The 19,258-nt window shown below is 37.5% G+C and overlaps 1 protein-coding gene across 2 annotated transcripts in view; it reads right to left on the bottom strand.

The window, feature by feature from the left end:
• Positions 1–19,258, bottom strand: part of LOC306868842 (retinoic acid receptor alpha-B) — a 148,801-nt gene that overhangs the window by 113,981 nt on the left and 15,562 nt on the right. The window lies entirely within an intron of this gene.

Here is a 19,258-nt window from a genome sequence, read left to right as displayed (position 1 = left end):
CATGTGCTCATGCTTATTGTGTTTTAACGCTTAGTAAGAAAAACGTGACAGTGAAGGAAAGGTAGTGCATGCATGTGTGTGTGTGTGTGTGTCAGAGAGACGGTCTTCACCCACCCTGACAACACCACAAAGTGTACTTTGAGAGTGAGTGAGTGATTGCATTTGTGGGTGTCTGTTAGCTGAGGTCATGTCTTTAGAATCCATCTTTTCTACAATGAATGTTTTGAAAAACTTACTTTCTTACTCCAGCAAACTTTGAGTAAAAATACAGATACACACTTCCTTTTGTACATTTGTGTAAGGTAGCTGCATTTTGTCATTTGACAACCTGGACCTTGTTTATTGTATGTGGTTTGGCATTGCTATCGCCATGCTCTACTGTTTGAGCTACAGAAACCATCTAGCCCAAATCAAGCACTGCGTCTGCTAAATCTGACCTCATCAATCCAAAAAAATCTGAATGGTTCAAAGTTACCTGTCCACTCCCTCTCAACTCAAACTCTGAAACAAGGTGCCGTTGATGCGCTTTCAAGAGCTGTTTGCTCAGGGGCACTGCAATGTCGTTTCACGCAGCGCTAAGGCCACATGCGCCATCTACCCAGTCTGACAAACATGACCAAGCTTTGTCAGCAGGTCACCTGTTCTGTCCGAGCGCTCTGCTATCAACAGCGGTCTCATCACCCGTCCCGACCTTCAGATGGTGAGAGTGCATGACATTTTAAAAGGGTGACAGCAATAGCGCAGCGAAACACAATGTTCCCAACCCACCAGACTCCTTCCATTTCTGTTATATAAAAAGCTAAGCATCTCCTGTAGATGGGAGCTCTCCAGGCTTTTGACATCTCTATCAAGCAAAAGCCGGAAAGAGGCTTTAACAACACTCATTGCTATAACGCAATATTTTGGTTAAAATTATCATAAATTAAAGGATATAGACTACACCAAACATTAATTGACATAAGTGACCCTGTCTGTGAAATCCAGGCTAAAGTCTCAAAACCTAATTGAGAGATGAGATAGCAAGCATCAAAGTTTGACTTCAACCATTACTTTGACTATGATTTCAACCTTTGACATGGCCTTAGTCAATATTAAAGATATCAAGGTTACATTTTCACAGAATGTTCTTTACCTTATGAAGAACGATTTTTTTGTAGAAAACAGTAAATCACGAAAAATTACTTTGGTCAATTGAAATAATACAGTTGGGTATAAAGGACTACATTGATTTTTTTTAAACAGAATTTTTATTAGTGTTCTCAGACATATTTTCACATTAAGGTAATGAGTATTGGAGTGAAAAGTACTTTTCATTTTACATTAAATAATGTCATTAAAAAAAACAATCCTAAATTACTGTATAGGCATTGTTTTTCTTGTAATTAAAATATAATTTCTCACTTTTTCCTATTGCTTTTGAGGTCATTGTGTTGTTGGCTTGTGAGTTTCATTAGCACATAGATGTCATACTTGGTTGATTGGGTTTATGTTTTACCCATAGGTAATCTGCTTTCTAGTCAGTGCTGTCGTTTAATCGCATCTGTGGTGTTTTTCGGATTACATGATGACAGTGTTGTTGAACAGAAATTGCTTTCCAGGAATTAACTGCTATGCAGCTACGCAGTTTAAAACGACACCTGCCATTAAATAAACAATTATGCAAGACCGCAGAATAGATGCATGGGAGACATTGGAGTCATGAGACCAGTTTCCCTGACTGACCCGAGCCTTTTCAGAAGCACTGGTACAATTTCTGATAAAACTGAGAAGGAAAATGCATTTTTTTATAGCTAATATGCCAAAGGTTGCCAGACACTTTGGAATTTATTAGCTCTCTGTTGAGAGAGAAAGCAGGGTAAAGAACAAAAGAGATCAGGGGAGACAACAGAGATGTGTGGGCTTCAATCTGAAAGGGTGAAAAAGGGGCATCAGCTATTTGTTTTGTTTTTTTGGAAGAGTAGATTGAGCTTGACAAGAGCAGTAAGAGAGACAGAAAAAAAATATTCTAGAAGACAAATTGGCATAGTAGGGTGACTAGTGACATCCTCCAGTCACTTCCTAATGGATGATGACCCTGTAAAGGCTAAAGGTCACCCTTATCCCCCCTCAACCTGGTCTATCTAAATAGGACCACCCTCTAGTGACACAAGATGAAGCACCTCTACCCGCTGAACTCTGCAAAACAATCTTCTATAGTGGGGGTCCAAATGAGATACATTGGGAGGTCATACATTGTATTTCTGTACGCATAAGAAAAGAAAGAACAGAGGGAGGTGGAGGAAGAGTGATAGAGATGGACACAGACATAAAGAGAGATAAACAGATACGTACAAAATTGGCAATACAAAAGTCACTTGAGTAAGTGTGTATATCTTTCAACAGGGTGACTTTCGGTTGTGTATATTCTTTATGTCAACACCAGTCCAAAATAGCAATCTAAAAATCCTGAGCAGATGGGCTCCTTCACTAAATGACACCAATCTATATAGCATAATGGAAAAACAGCCACCAAACTCAAATGTCAAGAGCTATTTCATCTAGACAATTCACCTACATTAAAATGTGTCTAAATTTTAGTGGCGATGAATGGAACTAAAAAGAAAAAGTTTCCAAACAGATTTCCAAATACTCCTTTTGTAAAATGATACGTTCATGGTGAAAGACTAAAATTTCTAAAACTGTCAATGTTACGTTTAAATAATATATTCCACATCAGGCACACAATTTGACAACAAATTTTCATGCATAGCGATTAGCTTACAACATGCAACAAAAATGTCCAGCTAATACACAGGAACATTCAAGAGTAAACAAAGAGTTAATGACTCTAGGAAAAAGTCGACTGCTGTAAGGCAGAGCTGATATATTGAATGTTACAATTTTGCATTTAAGCATGATCACTTCCACATTTAGCCTCAGCAGCCAACGCAGCACAGTGTATGGAAACTGTGAGAAAATTATGCACAAAATTAAATCTTGAGAAAGTTCCACACAACAGAAAAAAAGCGCTATTGATACAATCCACCTTTACGCTAAGTTTCTTGATTACTAAAACATTGAGTTTTAAAATGATACACTAAAATGTTGTTTGTTTGCTATGAGAGAATATGATTGTCAACTCGTGTAGCACTAACATTTTTAACAGAAATATGTATGTAGTCAGTGAGCATGGAGTCCATTTATGCATGTGCAAGATTTTCTTCTTTATAAAGTCTCTTTTTCTGCCCGGCAACAATCAGGAAGCCTTTGCCCTAAACTCATACTATTGGTTCAGTTTCAAACTGACAAGATGAGCAGCTCAATCAAACAGCAACGTTCTTAAGTTTTTTTTGCATAAACTGGGACAAAACAAAAGTTTTTTACCATTGAAAAGAATTAACATGGGCCTAACTGAAACTGCAAACTGAATGATTGTTTACAAACAGGTATCCTGAACAATCCCATCATCTGTCATTGGTCAGGCAAACAGATAGCCCCGCCCCAAACTCACGCCATTGGCTGAGCCAGTGTTGCTACGCGAGCTGGTCTGAATGCTCAAACAAACACAACAATGATTTGGAAGCGCTACAGAGCCACAATGTTTACTGTTCAGGGGGATTTTGCTGACGAATAACTCTTTCAGTTGCAGAAAGTATTTATCAATTACAAAATTACAATTTTAGTTACAAATCTGCCACCTAAACAGACAGAGCACAATAGGCAATCCAGACACACCAAAAAATGTCCCATTTCCACGCCAGCCAACAGACAAGTCTAAAGACAGGGAGCACTGCCTGTGTCATTTGTGTGTAAAGGCCAAGCCACACCTCCCGTGGCAGCCAGAACTGTAGTCTAAAATAAGCCGTGAGTAATAGCAGTTGGGCCAACAGGGATGAAGCGGGTGACTAAACGCGACATGGCTCTGGCTTTAACCGAGATGAGAGGAGAGAAGGGATGAATCACGGGAACAGGCGATCCCTGGAGGGAAGCCCCTGCACTCAGAACACTCTGTCCTTGGGAGCTGAGGATTGATGGGAATCGAGTGATAAAACCAAACTGTCCTTGAGTCCCCTGAGCCTGAGACACGGCCGTACTTGCTGAAGTGTGTGCCACAGCCACATGTTTCCCCCACGGTCAGACTCCAAAGATCAGCCATAAGATGTATTAGGAAGGGAGGCGGATTTGGAAATGAGGCGTAAGATTGAATAGTTGCTTTTAAAGGAACGGGTCAGGCGAGGTGTTTCAGTAAAGAGGGGAGAGAGTGGTGCTGACCAATACAATACAGTCATACATAATGAGAGAACATGTCAGGATACCGGTCTCTGAAAGTGTAAAAAAATAAGCCAAACTGCATGTTTTACAGCACAATGCACAAGGGAAGCAGGAATATTTATATCTGGTATGAAATCGGAAAGCATGTTGTAGGTGCTCTGAATGCTGATAAGATCAAAAAGCTGAGAAAAGCTTTAAAGGGTCAGTTCATACAAGAATGAAAATTCTGTAATCATTTACTCACCCTCAAGTTATTCTGAAAACCTGTACAACGTTTCTTCTTTGTAACACAAAATAATATATATTTTTAAGAATGTTTCTGTACATACAGTGAAAGTCAATGTTCCAATGTTGTTTGGACCTTAATGATTTTTAAAATATCTTCTTATGTGTTCCATAAGAGAGAAAATCATAGAGGGTTTGGAACGACATAAGGATGAGCCTACAAATGGTTTATCTCTGTTCATCTGTGCATATTAAGCTGGGATAGAAAGTATTTAAACAAAACGTAACACGTCACCTTTAAAACCTGTTTTATACTGTTCAAACATTTGGGATCACTATGATTTTTTTTATATTTTTAAAAGAAGTCTTCTATGCTCATCCAAGCTGCATTTATTTGATCAAAAATAGAGTTAGGCAGTAAAACTGTGAATTATTTAAAACTTTAAAATAACAGTTTCCTATTTTAATATGTACACTTTTTAATTCTGATAAATAGAAATTTAAAAAACAATCTTTTGTAACATTACACATTTCTTTGCTATCAATTTAATGCATCCTAGATAAAAGTATTAAAAAAAATTACCGATTCCAAACATTTGAATGGTAGTGTACATATTTGGTTCTCCACATGGGTGGTGCCTAAGCAGCTTAGGTCAACACACCTTTTGCGTTCCATCAAAAACATGACTTTACTCATGGCCACACCTCAACCTTAAACAATCCACCTTCAGAGCAGTATGACGTGACAGTCACATTTACACAGTACAGAGTATGTACTCTCCAAACAGAACAAACTACATCTAAGTTACTGGACTCTGAATACTAGAGGATACTCTATAAGACACTCTAAATTCAGTCATTTTGTTTACTTGTGTGAAAGTCTGTCCCTACATCAGTAAAGTGCCTCAGTGGTCTATAATAAATTGACAATTGTGTAAGTAGCCGTATTGAATTCCTACTAATACGAAGCACGAATCACAAAAGACACACGCACACACGCTCTTCTACATGCCAGAAGATAGTGCGGCTCAAGCCAGTGACCGCACATAGTGGCACTCCAGCCTGAGCAGGTACATCTCTTTAATAGGCTGCTATCGACCAGCTACCCAGACTCCACTACATGCAGATCGATTCTCTGCCCAGAAATAGCCTCTGGAGACTGAGCTCTGAGGCAGCGTGGTACTGTGTGTACACTTGAGTACTGGACTGCATTTCTGAGCTCTGGCTGTACTCTCTGTTCTGTGTGGCGCTAAGTGGGGAGGAAACCACATCTTAGAAAAGATGGTAAATAGCCTGGTGCTGCAGGTGAACTTGAGAGGATCCATAGTAACAAATAATTTATTCCTATCTGAATTTCCATTCAGTGTAACATAATTACACATGTTTGTGTTTATGAAAACAAAATAAATGTTTGACTCATTAGCTTTATTTGGCAAGGACTAGTTTTCTCTGAGGAGGTCAGGGAAATGTGTGTGTAACACAGATGTACAGTCCAAACTGATCATGTCTGCTTTTCCTCAAAAACAACCTCTGCAAATTTTACCTACTTTTTATTTTTGATAAATAAATGGGGCTTCTCCAAAATTGTAGTTATAGCTGCTTGGTGCTCCTTCATTAAGGACTGTAATCTTTTGATAACTTTATGGGTAAAATGACAGTCCATATACTTGTTTTGCTGTCATCTTATGCGACATGAAAGGGAATTTAAAAAATAATAATAAGGAGAGTGCAAATTTTGGAATATATGGACCACAAAACCAGTCATAAGTAGCACATATATTTGTAGCAACAGCCAAAAATATATAGTATGGGTCAAAATCATAGTTTATTTTATGCCAAAAATCATTTGGATATTAAGTAAATATCATGTTCTATCCAGATATTTAGTAAATTTCCTACCGTAAATATATAAAAACTTATTGTAATATGTAGTAATATGCATTGCTAAGAACTTTATTTGGACAACTTTAAAGGTGATTTTCTCAATATTTAGATTTTTTTTTCCACCCTCAGATTCCAGATTTTCAAATAGTTGTATCCATTGGTGTAACCATACACCAATGGAAAGCTTATTTATTCAGCTTTCAGATGATGTATAAATCTCAATTAAAAAAAAAAATAATTTTGTGGTCGAGGGTCATTTTATAACTATAAGGTATAATATCCAGGGTATATTAATAAAAAGGTGTGTTCTGAGCCATTGTGTGTCAATTTCCAAGGATACATGATGCAAACAATTCTTTATTCGATTCTGCGATCATTTTTATATACATTAAATTTGCAGCTTGAATGAAAACAGACTGCTCAGAACAGCTACTGTAGTAGCAGTGTCAGGTGTTAATTGATTTCTTCCCTTAAATACATAACGTTCAGATTATATCACACATAATAGGAAAAAGTCTTGTTTATTTCAATTGGCTTCATGACAATTGCATTCAGATCACATGACCATCCATAATGCCCACATCCAGGGAATAGGCACTCCCATTTTAGTAAAACCTACAGCGTTTCCAATCCCGCCTGAATCAGTACATGAAATCACCACCTCAAACACTGTTTTGAAATCTAATCCCATCTGAATAGTGCTATTGGCTCTGTCGAGGATCTAGGACACATCAGAGCTCATAAACATTTCCTTTGCAAGAGCTAATCACAGCCAGATTGTGTTTCATTTTAGGAGTTTCATTAGTGTGTAGAAAACCTGAGCATTCAGAGCGAGGCGTGACTAATCTCATCGTTTTAGCCAGACCTGTATTTCTTTAAAACTCTGGAAAGTGGGGCAGCAAGCTATGCCATGAAAAATTGAAATTTCCCCCCTCCGGGCCCATGAGCATAAATAGAGAGGCCTTCGTCAGTCCAACCCCCCAATCCAATGGCTGTTGTTAACTGACAAATGTCAAAAAAAAAAGAAAAAAAAGAAGAAAACAGGTTCCTGTCTTGACGATGAATGTAATATTTCAAATCTTGCTCAGGAGCAACTGTTCATAAATCCTTAAAAATACAACTAACTTTGGTCAACTGGGTTTCTTTCTAAGCTTTGCACCTTCCAAAAATGAAAATTCTGTCACCGTTTATTCATTACTCACCCCCATGTCATTGAAACGTAAACGCAAAATGAGATTTTCCATATAACAACAGTGAAAAAGGACTGTCGAGCTCCTAAAACTATGAAAGCACTGTTAAAATTGTCCATATGCAGTGTATTTGGCTACATAATGGCTGTGTGAGATGAATAGACTGAAAGTAATTTTTCACTCTCAAATCAAATCATTCATGCAAATGATTATGCAGCGCTCAAATTAAATATGGTGCAGATTTCACGCCATGATGCTTGGTCACAAAACACACGAGAATGAATTATGTTTGATGGCGTTAATGTATAAGCTGCACCATAAACGCCATATTTGTTTTGAGAGCTGCATAATGATGTGCATGAATGATTTGATTTGAAAGTAAATAATGACTTAAATTTAATTCTGTTCTCACAAAGCAATCAAGCAGAATTTGAGTACAGCACATGAGTCATATGGACCAATTTTATGATGCTTTTTATCGTGCTTGACAGCCAAAGGTCACTGTTGTTGTGTGAAAGCGTGCCGTGTTAAGATTTTTCAGAATTCTCCTGTGTTCCACAGACAGATTAACAGAATATGAATTTGGAATGTGATGAATTTTTGGGTGATCTCTTTCTCTCAAATGTAGTTTAGTTTTGTCTAGTGGCCTCTCTGTGTATAACATGGGTTCTTCTTTAAAATATTTTTGCTGATAAGGTAGTTTGATTTGTTTTTCTACTACTTCTTTTTATTTTTACTTTCCTTGCATTATAATTTCTAATATTTGTTTAATCTTTATGCTTATTGCTTGTGTCCAAATAAAATACTACTATTCATAATAGACATTTCCACAGGGTACAAAAACAACATGTTTTAAGTGTTTCCGTTGGGATTCTGAAGCCTGTGCGTGATCTTGCACAATATGATTCTGAACCAACAAACAGAGGACGCCTTCAAATGGACCCTGACCCAATAAATTATGAACAGAGGTCATTGTATAGCTATGCTAACATTGTGGTGATCGTTAAAAATAGTTTAAATGTGATTAACACTGACTGATGGGCTGGACAGAAGGAGATATCTTTCGTCATCCCAACAGGATCCTGTGCAGAAACATTTCTATTCTCAAATAACCGTGGGTGACTTCTGACAACAGTATCTGGCAAGAAGACCATGAGACGTTCACAGGTGCAACGTGTACAGCTGCAGGTCAGAATGTGAACGTTGGCAAGTAAATTTCACTGAGAGACATTCAGCACTGGCAGATTCACCGGTTTATCAGCTGTAGAAACACAGCGGTACTGCCAGCGCTGTACAGATGTTGAGCCACATCTGTCTTCAATCACACATTAAAAACATGGAGAAGATGGGTAGGGAATACAGGTATTTGGCAGGCGTGAAGCAGACGTGTCAAACTGAATTACTGGGGAAGAATTGATGGGCTTACAACAGCACAAAATCTGCAGAAAAGAAGCCCATTTGATCATCTCACACAATACACAAAACACATAAATAAGATGTACTGGCAAATCAACACTCTTATAGCTTTATACTGAATACAAACAGGGGCAGACCATTGTGAGGCAAAAATCGCAATAATCTAGAGCTGCACAATTAATCAAGAAAGAGATCTTGATTATGACTGCCGCGATTAACTAATTGTGAAGAGTGCAAACTGGTGTCTTACCATATTATTTTAGTGTATTTTCTTACTTCCGAACACTGGTTGTAGCACAAACAGTTTTACTGTTTACTGCACTTTATTATTTTGGCTTTATTTTTTTCAGTTTTTTATTTTTTTTCGGCTAATAAACCGGAAGTATCGCAAATGTAAAGAAAGCAGCTTGAAAATAAGGTGGATAGAGTGCTGCAAGGATAACCTAAGTTGCTATCACTCTGGTATCTTCGACAAAAAGCTAAAAGGATTTTTTTTGGTAAGTTGGTCAACTTTTTTGGTAAACTTACCATTTTTTTTGGATTTTGGTTTACTGCAGAACATAAGCTCTGTGAACTTAAGTTTATGATTCTTACACATTTTGTTCATAAGGATCGTTACAAATGGACAACTTTTATGAATTTTGAAGTAAAAAGGGAAAGTTAGACTGGGCAAACTACATGGTAGCATGACTTCAGTGTTACCACCACTAAACTTCCAGGCTTTATACAAAATCTAAAGATCAGTTTTTGTTTAAAATCTGAAGTTGGAAAGTTAGTGGTTAGAATAGATTTCAAGAGTGCAATTATAAATAGCACAAGGCTGCAAAAGCAGAGTTTTCCGTTCGGTGTGATGTTTAATTTCACTGACAACCTCTGTAGCCCCATAACAGCCACTTTTTAGCAACTGACATTTTTTCAAAGGTTGTTATTTTTTAATCTGTCATAGAATAAAAGCTTGTATTAACCACAGATCTTATTTCTGGCATTAACCCAAAGTCTCAAAAAAAATACTGTCTTGGGACGATGGATCAGAAGTTCAAAACAGCTACCTCAGGTTTAGTGCTCATTCCAGCATGTCTCTATGCTGCTCAAAATACAAGTTCACCGAATAGGTTCTGCACTGTTGTGAATGCTGTTATTACTACCAACAAGGTGTACGATGTAAATACTTTTGTTTTGTAATTAAACTCAGCGCTGAACTGAAGTGATTGACCGCTTCAGTGATTATCCCCCTTCAGAGGAGGCCTTTGTTCACTTTTTGTATATAACGTATTGACACTTTATAATAACAGTTTGGCTCATTATCATTAAGAAGCCCTTTGATATTTTGTTCTCAACAACACAGAAAGAGTATATAAATCCCTACACACTCACACTGACATACACTTATAATACCATGCCAGAATGAGGTCGAGGAAATGATGCAGCCCTTCCAGCTGGATTTTTTGTGGCTATCAAAAATGTAGCATAATCTCTTGGGCTAGCAGACTAGAGTGTTTATTTTACTAGACTGAGACTCATAAGCCAATCCAGACCACACATACTCTGCTCTCCTCCACCCCGCACTCACTCACTCCCTTTATCTAACACACCCTGCTAAATCATTCAGTTATACGCTCACAAATCACAAACACGCTAAACCCAGCCAACAATACAGAAGAGCGGAGACAATGTGCATGCACAAAAAGACAACAGAGCAATGACATCAACATCTTCAATCTCTTGCGTACGAAACACGCAAACACACACAAAATGCCTGAACACACACAGGTGCTTTTGCAGACCACACACTCCAAGCTGAGCTTACTTCATTAGACTTGGTGTGCCAAGGTAAGCAGCCAAATTAGGGCCCTCTTCCCAAACTAGAGGGAAGAGTGAAGGATTTTCCATGCTGCAGTTGAGAGCGCTTTCTGCAAAAGGAGAGAGAGCCCCCCCTGTACTGTAACTATACTGGAATTCTCTTAGTTCATGACAATCAGCATCAGTTTTAGGGGACCAGTGTGCCTTGCGTCTAAGTACAGAATATCATTAATCATCTGAGAATATACTGCTAAGTACTATTCTAATTTGATCCAGATCCATCTGTACCAGACTCTTTGGTTTTAGCTTTAAGTTGTACCTAGCAATTTGCTGGACTTACCAACCGATTCATGGGTTCCCATTTATGTTTTATGCGTGTACCAGACTAATTTGGGAGATTATGAGCAGATACATGGGTACTGTCCCAAATGGCACTCTAAGCCCTTGCAGTCTTCCTTCAAGTCTATACTTTGTGGAAGGGACGTAATGCAGCACAGACTGTTGAGTAACAGTGCCTTTCAAGAAGTCAATTCACTCTGCGGCCATATTTGCAACGCCTCCAGAAAGCTATTTCAGGCATGACAGTCTAACTCCTATCTATTTGAACATAGAAATACTCAGTTTTCAAAAACTGCTTGCCAAACTCACATTTAAATAACATACTTCAAACCAGCAACAAAATAAGACCGTAGCATAAAATGTTGTTTTTTATGCTATTATACATATTCAATACACATATTGCCAATGTGCATGTTGCATTAACAATTAGCAACTGGCTCTTCTTAAAAGCCTGGATTTCTTATTCTATGCATTGCACTTTTCCCCCATTTATTGTAATATGGTAACACATACATACAAACATACGTAATCTTTGGTAATAGTCTGCTGTGACAAATCAACATATTAGAGATTATTTTAAATGATAATTTTTATCAAACATTGATTCAAGTTTTATCAAATATCACAATAATTATCCATTTTTATTCATGCACATTATAATGTTGTGATTCCTAAATTACATTGTTGAATTTAAAACTATAGATTTTATATGGTTTCATTTTTGATTTATTACTCAAATTATAGGATTTTTATTGCCCATTTATCAGTTATTGGTCATAGCATGAAAATAATTATTAACCAGAATAATAATAACATTGGTTTATTACTAACTGCAAGAGCAAATGTCCAAACTCTAGAGAGAGGGGTCAAAGCAGGAGGCCAGGATGACTAAGGAGCAGATGGCAATAAAAGTCTTACTCAAGGTCGCAAGCATAGTGTGACAAACAAATTGTGAACTGAGGAATTTTAAGTAGGGAATTTCAGTTTATGCTGGTTTTAGTGTAAAGCTGACAACCTTAGCAAAACAATGGGCCTTAAATCAGCAGTTTGCCAAGAGGCAACTAGAGACACAGTGGAGTTATGGTTGACTTCTTCGTCCAGTTCAGGAAAAGTCCAAGAAACCAAACATAACACATAGCTACTAAACCACAGTCATGCAACTGATCCACACCTTTTAAAAATTAACCTATCAATAAATGAATCAAATATGCCTTTGGGTTAAGATAAATAATCTGCTGGATGAACTCATACACAAGCACATACACAAATAATATGAAATGTGAGGAAAGGATCATCCAGAGGAAAGGCGACTCACTGTCACCAAAAAGGGGAAGTCTCTGTTGAACAGAAGCCATCGGCACACTTAACACCTCTAAAATTATTGCCAAGATCCCAGGCGTCTCCTCAGAGCTGCTTCCTACGCTGGTGCCAGTGGCGTGGCAGCACTTCCTATTCCAGAGCCTGCTCCACAGGATATCCTGTCTCTGGTATCAGCAAACATCACACGAGGACCCCGTCCAACCTCAACTCCACTCAGGGGAACTTTGTTCCTTTGAGTCTTTTTAAAAAAAATTTACCTGGAAACTAATGGTCAGTCTGACCGGTCTTCCTGAATTTAAGTGACTACTTCAGATTGCATTCTTCATCTAGATTAATTTCCCAATGAGAAGGTTCATCCCTGACTACGGTTTAGCCTATATTTTGAATATGGACGCTTAAAATTCAACTGTTTTGCATCACAACTGACATTTACCTTTTTCAATAAATGGAAAACTGTAAAATGCTGTTGTTTACCACAGAATTAATTAATTACAGACCGATCTCGAATCTCCCTTTTCTGTCAAAGATATTAGAAAAGGTAGTATCATCACAACTATGTTCCTTCTTAGAGAAAAATTATATATGTGAGGATTTCCAGTCAGGTTTTAGAACATATCATAGTACTGCTCTATTTAGAGTTACAAACGACCTGCTTTTATCATCCGATCATGGTTGTATCTCTCTATTAGTGCCACTGGATCTTAGCACCGCGTTTGACACTATCGACCACAACATAATTTTCTAGTCTATTTAAAAGTATGTTGGCATTAGAGGAAGTGCCCTGGCATGGTTCAAATCGTACTTATCTGACCGCTATCAATTTGTGGCAGTAAATGAAGAGGTGTCATACCAATCACAAGTGCAGTATGGAGTACCTCAAGGCTCAGTACTTGGCCACTTACTTTTCACGCTTTACATATTACCCTTGAGAGATATCATTAGGAAACATGGTGTTAACTTTCACTGTTATGCTGATGATACCCAGCTCCATATTTCTTCATGACCTGATGAAACTTACCAATTTGCAAAACTAATGGAATGTATAGTTGAGATCAAAAACTGGATGGACCAAAAACTTTTGCATATAATAACCTAGATCACTGTCTAATACTTGATGGCTGCTCTGTAAATTCTTCGTCATCAGTTAGGAACCTAGGCATACTTTTTGATAGCGATCTTTCCTTCGAAAAACATGTTTCTAGCATTTGTAAAACTGCATTTTTCCATCTTAAAAATATATCTAAATTACAACCTATGCTCTCAATGTCAAATGCAGAAATATTAATTCATGCATTCATGACCTCGAGGCTATATTATTGTAATGCTTTATTGGGTGGTTGCTCTGCACGTTTAATAAACAAACTCCAGCTGGTTCAAAATGCAGCAGCTAGAGTTCATACTAGAACCAGGAAGTATGACCATATTAGCCGGCTCTGTCTGCACTGGCTCCCTATTAAACATCGTATACATTTTAAGATCTTGCTAATTACCTATAAAACCTTGAATGGTTTGGCACCTCAGTATTTGAGTGAGCTCTTATCACACTATATTCCTTCACGTCCGCTGCGATCTCAAAACTCTGGCCATTTGTTAATACCTAGAATATCAAAATCAACTGCGGGCGGGAGATCGTTTTCCTATTTAGCGCCAAACTCTGGAACAATCTACCTAACACTGTTCAGGAAGCAGACACACTCTGTCAGTTTAAATCTAGATTAAAGACCCATCTCTTTAACCTGGCTTACACATAACACACTATGGCATTTCTATAATTCAAATCCGTTAAAGGATTGTTAGGCTGCATTAATTAGGTCAACCGGAACTGGGAACACTTCCCAAAACACCTGATGTACTTGTTACATTGTTAGAAGAATGGTATCTACGCTAATATTAGTCTGTCTCTTTCTTATTCCGAGGTCACAATAGCCACCCAGATCCAGACTGTATCCAGATCAGATGGTGGATCAGCACCTAGAGATGACCTCTACAGCCAGGACACCTAGATGAGCCCCAGAGACTGATCCCCAGTGAAGACTCTGTCTCCAAGACGGCCATCGGGACAAGACCACAGGAACCAGATGAGTCCTTTGCACAATCTGATTCTGCTTTAGCCTAGATTTAAACTGCTGATTTTGTCTGGCAGAAGGAGAATGACACTATTTCGCCAAACTATTACCCCGTCTAAATACCGTAAAGCCGATGTAAAGCTGCTTTGACCCAATTTGAATTGTTAAAAGCGCTATACAAATAATATTGACTTGACTACAGAAAACAATTTTGACGTGTCTCTCAGTTTTTGCAAACGGATAAAATTTTTAATTAGAGAAATAATTTTTAATAGAGAAACATTAGTTACAGGGCACTGCACCAGAATAAACCTAAAAATACACACAGTTTTGAAAGTATAGCAACAAACATTATATGCATTAATATGAGACAGCACAAAATTATATCCTATTTTTCCAACTCCAGTCCTGATCATACAAAGCCGGCAATCCGCTTAACATTCACATGATGCATATGGCTGCCAATAGATTATTTAAATAGAAACAAAAGAAAAAAAAATACTTAATAAACATTACATAAAAATATAAGTAAAATAACCTAGCAAAGTGCTTTGACAAAGAGCTGCACATTTTTGTTTAAATAGGATATACTTCGACTTTGATTTCCATTGTAAGTGTAGTACTGCTTGTTTGTACAAACTGATGGATGAATCTAAATTATTTTCTGTGGTAAACAACAGCATGCCACAGATGTTCTCAAGACAGCTTAACTTGTAGTGAACCAGGAACATTCCTTTAAAGCAGCTGTTGTCTTTAAACTGTGGACTGAAATAGTCTAGTTCAGCCTTCGCTTCATTGATCAACATCACAGTGTTTTCTTCACTGAATCAATCAGCTCCAGCATGACTGAATAGCAAACAACCCATTGCTTTTTTTAAACCATGAGGATGTCCTTACAGCACACAATCAAGCAAAGCACTTCCTTTTGCTTTATTTAATACAGTTTCCAAGACATCAAGACCAGACAACAGGACATAATGCTCACAACTGTGAGCGCACAGAAACAGTCCATGATAGAAGAATTGCTCTCATAGCTCATCTGGGCTCCATTCTCATCCGAATTAGGAAGGTCTGCTCCATTGTCATGATAATCCACCAAATGGCCTCTCTTTTCAAGGTCTACAGAGTGTCTGAGGCCACACTAGTGTAGGGGAGAATAGAGGAATCATACATCACATCATAAGACACGTCCGTCAGACCAGCCACTTGCTCAGCCACCTGTTAAGTCTCGTCCTCATGAGAACATCTCCCTCAGATCAACCATACTCATCCCTTTTAAAAGGATCATACAGATCTGAATCGATTGTCTGGGGAGTCTTGCATTATTTGAAGAGGTTTATCAAGTCTGGCTAACTATACAAAGTAACATCCTCATGGGACTGTAACACTAAGGAAGATCAAACATTTCTAAAGCAGACAACAAAACACAACAGTGATCAAAAGTGTGTTTTGAAATGCTCCACAGGGATAGCAAATAAGCTCAGTTGAAAAAAAAGTAAGTACATCCAAAAAGTTTCTGTTCCCAATTGGCTTGCATTGTGTGGACAAAAAAATATAATGAAAGTCAATGGGAACAGAAGCTGTTAGAATAAACTTGATGCCACAAATCAGACTTAGTTATGGAAAATGGACCTGCAGAAGTCTCTTTATGGATCCGTTTCACTTCAACTAACCAAACACTTTGATACATCTGCCAATCATAACATCTAGACTTCAGAATGGTGGTTAAATTAGGTTTCCACTTGCATATACTCTTTAAAATAAAAGTTATTTGTTGGCATCTATGGAACCAATCCATTGCACAAAAGGTTATTTGTAATGTGCTTGTAATGTAACTGTTCACTGAAATGCTCTTTTAGGAACCCTTTTGGAAACCTTCATTTTTTGTCATATCCCATGAATTCAGAGCAAAATCTCCCAAATCACTTTTTTAGTCATCATAATGTATTAACAAAACCAGCATAACTGTAGCATGATCATGGGTTTTCTATGAGACTGTGTAACATGTAGTCTCTTGTCTAGCGAAACGATCTTCCTGTGCCTCACTACTCATGGATCTCTGAGCTTCGGTAGTTTCTGGCAATATGAAACATAAAAAAACAAAAACAAGCCCCTATGAAGTTTGAAGAACTGCAACAGAGGAATGCACAGGATGAACAAAGCTAAAAGCATTTTTACATGCTCGCCATTATGGGGGCAGTCTGCCATGGCTGGGTTACAACTTAGAGAACTAGTGTCCATGGTGCACTGGGGGCTATAAATCAAGAGTGATGGAACCAGCGCAGCGACACTTCTGCTCCAGATTTACACACGCTATCTGGGTTTTTACGAGCGCATTGAGCAAGGAGAGGAGCCTTTGAACTGTTGTGTCATGCCACGAGGAGTTTCAAAGACTCACGGGGAGATGTGAAAAGGCCCACTGTCATGCACCTCCAAAGATCAGTGGCTCTGTCTAACATCTCCCAACAGATTTTCCACCTTTTTCCACCTCTGAACGCAGGCCACACAGTCGGTTTGTACTGTGGACTAATACAACAACACTAACATTTCCTAACACAACAATGATTTGCATTTTCTCAAGCATATTTTACATCACAGTGTCTTTGCATCTAAGATTTCTTCTGGTCAAAGTTCTAGCAAATAAAAAGACTGTTTTATGGGTTCGTGGCATGACACTTTTTTTTTTTTTGGTCTACAAAAAAAAATACATTATAAATGTTATTTATACATATATTAAAACGACTTAAACTATAAATTTCATGTCATGTAACCCCCATAAACTAGATTATGAATTAATGCTTCATTATATTTATATATAAAACAAACATATTTTTAAATATATATTTTACTTGAAATAAATATTAAATGTTTGAAAATTATTCAAATGTGCACTCACATGTGATTAAGATGTATTTGTTGGTTACACCACAAGATATTTTTAAAGTCAATAATTTAAACTTTTTCTCTTAAAACAGTATAAAAAAATAATAAAAACCATGAAACCAACAGGAATATAAAAAGTCTAACCACTTTTTTAACAGACATTTTTCCTGTCCTTATCCTGGACACTAATTTGTCACTGACCATTATTTCTGTTACACCGTCTCCCTGCAGAGAAACATAAGCCAATAAAAAAAAACATCCAGGACACATGAAACATCTAAATATGAAGTCTATTTTAAAGGTTAACGGCTATTCTCTCATTTTTCCTTCAACTAGAGGATTTTAAGCATGGAAAAGGTGCTTGCGGCTCCCGAGGTCTGGAATACATATTAGCTGTGAAATCATTTAGTAAATTTTAAGTGTGGTAGGTCTTTGAGTAATTATATACTGATGGCCCACCTCCAGCATGGAATTTTTAATTCACCCTCATTTGGTCATGCACACAGACAGACAGAGCACTCAGAAAATCACATAAACAATTCATAAGTGTGTTCACTTTACATTAATTGTTTTCAATTATTGAATCTGTCAAGTTCATCATATCATCTCATGTTATCCATTACTCCAACTCTCCCTCCATTATAGAGGGCTGCAGCAAATAAAAGGAAATGCAGTTTGGTTTAGGACGTTATTATTCTCTGTATCTACGAAGTATGCAAAAACATGCAAGTCATGTCTGGATCATGCTGGTTTCAAACAGAATAATGCACCTTTCGCTAAAGATCTTCTTGTGCCCTAATGCTAACATTTTAAGAGGATAAGGACAAGAAACAAAGAAAAAACAGACAGTGTGAACTCATGGAGACCCATATCTCAGTGTGCAATGATCTGATTGACTTGAGATTATAGGAGGTATATAGTAACAAACATATCAATTGGTTAAGATATCCTACTTGATAATAAATTATTTTTTCTTTTTATAATCTGAGCTCGAAAATGGAAGTGTGCTTTATGGGTACATGCGCTTAATAGGTACGTTTACCCTAATTTTTATGTGCCAAAAGGGAAACGGAAAAAATAATTTATCATGGATTTACTCTAGTAACACTAACTTCACCATGGTATTGTGGCAGACGATCATAAGAAATGTTATGATATTATTAATGTAGACATGAATGAAATGTATTAAATGAGTAAGGGAATACAATTACATATTTTTTTATGAATAAGCTATACAGTAGCGTTTGTGCATTTATAGACCTACTAAATGTATTTAGACTACTGTTTTTCATACAAATACCTAGAAACATTTTTACCATGGTATTGAGATAATGCCATAACTGTGGTTATCATTATCTAAATGTATGCCACTATGGAAGACCAGTGGATAATCTTAACAGAACTCAAACATTCAGAATAATTACATTTCACCATATAAAAAGTTATCATGATAATTATCAATATCGACGGATATGAAAAAGTTTGTGATATTTTTTGGCCATATCACCCAGCCCTACTGCTATGTATGAGCATAACAATGCGATTTAAATTGAAGTGACAAATATGAGCATACAAGTAATGTCCGTCACCCTGAGAACAGGAATGGGTGCACCAAAGCTGTGGTGACTTCATGTGACAGCGGTCCATGCAAGACTTGAGAGGAACCTAAATTACAAGATACTAGAAACCATCACGTTCTGAGAGGAAACAAGAAAACACTGTCTCATGCTCACACACTGCATGGTCAAGTACGCAACCCTGCCCACCGCTTCCCTTCAAATTTCATTCTCTTTCTCCCAGCAGCCAGGGGGGCAACCAGGCAGACAGAGCCCATTAACGCCGGCCGTTAAATAATGATAGAGACCCGGCGCTAAGGCTGGCACA

The sequence above is a fragment of the Barbus barbus genome (genome assembly GCF_936440315.1).
Source record: "Barbus barbus genome assembly, chromosome: 4".
NCBI classification, from domain to species: domain Eukaryota; kingdom Metazoa; phylum Chordata; class Actinopteri; order Cypriniformes; family Cyprinidae; genus Barbus; species Barbus barbus.
Note: the sequence above shows the minus strand (reverse complement) of the source record. Positions and strands in the feature narration are given on the sequence as shown.